We start from the raw sequence: 1030 nt of genomic DNA on the forward strand, positions 1-1030 counted from the left end.
TCTTTAAGGACTTGTGAATCTCTCATCCAAAAATTTCACCTAAAAGAAATCAAGATAGTGGGTATTTATGTACATCTCATTGAATTGCTGGAACTGCTCGAAATTCTATTTTTATTTTATTATACCAGTTCATGTTCGATTCAGCAGAAAAGAACCTAGAGACCTGTTTCAAGCTAAATCTACTAAATGCACCGTTAATATTTTCCATTCTATTACCGGGTAAATGATATTTCAAAAACTATATTTTGCTAAGTTGTCAGGAATTGTTCTTATTAACTCGATATCGAGTTCATCGAATGATTTTGGTGGATATTTTAGGTAGGAAACGCGTTTTTGCTCGACCCTTCTCGATAAAGCTGATTTATTTTTTTTCAAAAAGATTATCGTTAACAGTTCGCTTTGAACATGCTTGATCGTGCGAATTCCGATCCCACATTTATGGAGAGCATTATAACAGCCGATGAGACATGGATTTATGAGTTTGACATGCATACAAGGCAACAATCATCATAATGGAGGAGAAAATAGGAGCTGAAACCTAAAAAGACACCCCAAAGCCGCTCAAAAATCAAGGTGATGCTCATTGTTTTTTTTCGATATTCGTGGTTTGGTGCATCGTGTATTTGTTCCGGAGGGACAAACGGTCAATAAGGAGTTCTATTTGGCCTTATTGTGTGAGAACATCCGTCAAAAACGGCCGGAATTGTGGCACGAAGCATGATTGTGACCGAATTAAAAGCCAAAAACGCAATGAATATCAGCGATCAACTACCATATTCACCAGATTTGTCTTCGTGTGATTTTTCCATATTAACCAAACTGAAGTTGCCGCTCCGTGGAACCCATTTTCAAACCCCCAAAATTCGCAGAAGGAGCTGAAGGCCATCCCAAAAAGTCTTTATGAAAAGTATTTAGAGGACTGGAAAAACCGTTGGCATAAATGTACAACATCTGGTGGGGATTACTTTGAAGGCGAAAATTTCCGGGTACTTTTTTGTCACAAAAATAAATTTTGAGGGTAACTGAAACT

The sequence above is a fragment of the Bactrocera dorsalis genome, chromosome 2, assembly GCF_023373825.1.
Source record: "Bactrocera dorsalis isolate Fly_Bdor chromosome 2, ASM2337382v1, whole genome shotgun sequence".
Classification (NCBI taxonomy): Eukaryota; Metazoa; Arthropoda; class Insecta; order Diptera; family Tephritidae; genus Bactrocera; species Bactrocera dorsalis.